The following is a 2,918-nucleotide window of genomic DNA, read 5'->3' as shown; positions in this document are numbered from 1 at the left end:
TATCCATCCTCCTATCCATGGTTTTCAACATTGCCATAACTGCCGACAAATCTTCAGAAGCTGCATAAGCCGATCCCTTGGTCATATCATTCCTTGGATTGTGGTATTCTCTAGAATGCTTAGAGAATTCTTCAATTAGTTCTTTGATCACCGGGGGTGCCTTCTTTGTGAGGGGTCCTTGCGAGTCAAGGAGCTGCCTAGTTGTTACATTGACTCCATCATAGAAAATGGAGACTTCTTGCTGGCTATTAAGATCATGATGTGGGCAATTCCTTAGTAGACTTTTGTAGCTCTCCCATGCCTCATAAAGGGACTCTCCAGGTTGTTGTTCAAAGTTGGCAATAGCTTTCTTCAACTTGGCTATTTTCGAAGGTGGGCAAAACTGGTCAATAAATTCTTCCTTCATCTTAGCCCATGTAGTGATGGATCCGGGAGGGAGTGACTTGAGCCAATCCTTTGCAGCACCTTTGAATGTCACTGGAAGCATATGAAGCAGCTGGGTTTCGCGAGGCACATTTGGAACATTAAAATAATCAGCCACATCATTGACTTCATCCAAGTGTTTATAGGCATCTTCGTGGTCTTTTCCGTAGAAGGGGATCTCCTTGAGTTGAGCAAGTATGTGACCCTTAAGCTCAAAAGTGGCAGTCGCGGGAATTGCGGGTTGCACAAGTCCCGGGCCGGTATCATCCCGTATCCTCTTCTTCCATTCGCCCATGGGAACTTCATCGATGTTTGCCATGGTGTTGTCAAAGTCACCTTCTAGATCGCTACCTTCTTCAAATTCGCTTTCTTCTCTTTCGGACTCCTTCACGATGTCTTCCTTGATTGGATCTTCGTTTGCCAAGGAAGAGGTGTTGGATGCTACTGATTTGCTGCTCTTTTTCTTGCTAAAAACGGATTTGAGATTCTTCAAAGGTGAGTTCTTTGAAGAGGCGGATTCTCCAACGGCTTTTCCTTTGTTCTTTCTTAGAGCGGACTCCGGGTCTTCAAGTGGAGGAACCAAAGACGTATTGGATCCTCGGGTCATGTAACAACTGCAACCAAAGAAAGAAAAACACGTAAAAAGAACAAAAAGAAAATAAAATTAAAAACTGTGAAACAGCGCTGGACTCGCCGAGTAGCGTCGATTGCACTCGGCGAGTTCAAGGCAGAAACAGAAAAAAAAATCTAATTAAATTTCTAAAACAGAAAACTATGAAAACTAATCCTAATAACTAAATTACCTAAAAAAAATAACTTTGTGCAAGATAAATATCACACAAAGGATCGATAAAACTAGAAATTAGTGCTAATTTTTGAACCGTTCCCCGGCAACGGCGCCAAAAACTTGATGTGTGTAAATTCAACTGGTTTTAATCATACTTTTAATTATAAAATTGACACACAAAGGCAGTGGACCTGTCAATTGTGGTGTAGTTAAATAAATAGGGTATCAAACTCAGGGAACGGAAAATTAAAACTAAAAACTAGAATTAACTAAAAACAAGTAATAGAAAATAGGGGTTTCTCTAGTTTTGCAAGACTAGAAACTTAACTAAAAATTTACTACTCAATTAAAAGCTGAAAACACATAAAAACAAACTAAATTCAATGATCAAAAAGGGTTTCTGTTTAGGTTCAACTTATTTACTCCTATGGTTAATTTTATGATAATATAATAGATTAATTGTTATTGGTTACCGACTCTAGTGATTAGATTCGCATTCGCTATTACTAATCCTTAGAAAACATACCAATTCAAACAATGGCCAGTTGATTAAACTAATAGATTTCCTAGGTTGATTATTCGGGTTAAATAAGACTTGTAGCTAGCTAATTAAGTTTGGTGATTCAATTAACCTCTTGTTGATGGTGTATCATACAAGCTCACACATTAATTTACCCATTCTCTAATTAATCCTAGTTTCATGTTCATTATTCCTAGGCATATAGTATTGTGTTCACATAAATTATATGAGATAAGCAATTAAGAGATGTTCATGCAGCTTAATCACTTAGCAATTAACAGAAAATAGTTGTAGTTAATGCATAAGGGTCTTTAACAAGCTTAATTTAACAATATCAACTAACAATTAATCAAAAGAGTAAATTAAACCATAGGAGAAAATTTGTCTTCCCCAAACAGAAACTAACGAAATTAGTTCATGATTTCAGTGTAGGCAAGCTTAAAAACGAATTCAAATAAACCTAACATAATTCTATTCAAAGGTAAGTGGAAAATTAAACCTAAAGTGCCTTAATCTCTTAAGAATGAAGGATTAGGGTTCTTCACACGTTCTTCTGATCTCCAGCAAGTTCCTTAGTCGCCAAGTAAGTTCTCCAAAAAGCCAGAGAGTCCTCAATTCGGGTTTGTGAAGTTTATTTATAATTTTCTCAAAACAGAGGTTACTCGTCGAGTAGATAACGGACTCGACGAGTCCCCTTGTTGAATCCGTATGCGACAAGGACTTTTCGTATTTCTTCGCGAATCTTCGTGTCTACTCGTCGAGTAGACGACCCTACTCGCCGAGTAGCTTCAGATTTAAGCCTTTTTCTTCTTTCTTCCATTCCCGAGCTTTCGTTCATGACTCCTGCTTCCTTTAGCTTCCGAGCTTCTTTTTTGAACTGAAAATATAATTTGAGCAATATTAAGTACCTTTTGTCCATAATATGTAAATAATTAGCTAATAATTGATAAAAATCTATACTAAATACATGGCTAAATATGCAAATATCAAAATACCCCACACTTGACTTTTGCTTGCCCCCAAGCAAAAATATATTTTAACACACTAATATCACATAAGACAATCCCAATCAAACCCAGCCATTATGCCAAGACCGCAACGCATGTATTTGTGTCTAAATTTTTCCTAAACGACCCCCCTCATCCTAAATACTCACAATCCTCATAAACACTCGCCCACTTCTTTTGA

At 37.5% G+C, this 2,918-nt stretch overlaps 1 non-coding gene across 1 annotated transcript; it reads left to right on the top strand.

Annotated features, from left to right (window-relative positions):
- The first annotated feature begins 251 nt into the window (after positions 1 to 251).
- LOC145168006 (small nucleolar RNA R71) lies at positions 252 to 358 on the top strand. Its single transcript, XR_013741602.1, has one exon. It is a non-coding gene; the product is annotated as a small nucleolar RNA R71 (small nucleolar RNA).
- Positions 359 to 2,918: the final 2,560 nt, after the last annotated feature.

Source organism: Lactuca virosa, chromosome 3, assembly GCF_052849685.1.
Source record: "Lactuca virosa cultivar CGN04683 chromosome 3, Lactuca_virosa_CGN04683_v6, whole genome shotgun sequence".
Taxonomy (NCBI): Eukaryota; Viridiplantae; Streptophyta; class Magnoliopsida; order Asterales; family Asteraceae; genus Lactuca; species Lactuca virosa.
Note: the sequence above shows the minus strand (reverse complement) of the source record. Positions and strands in the feature narration are given on the sequence as shown.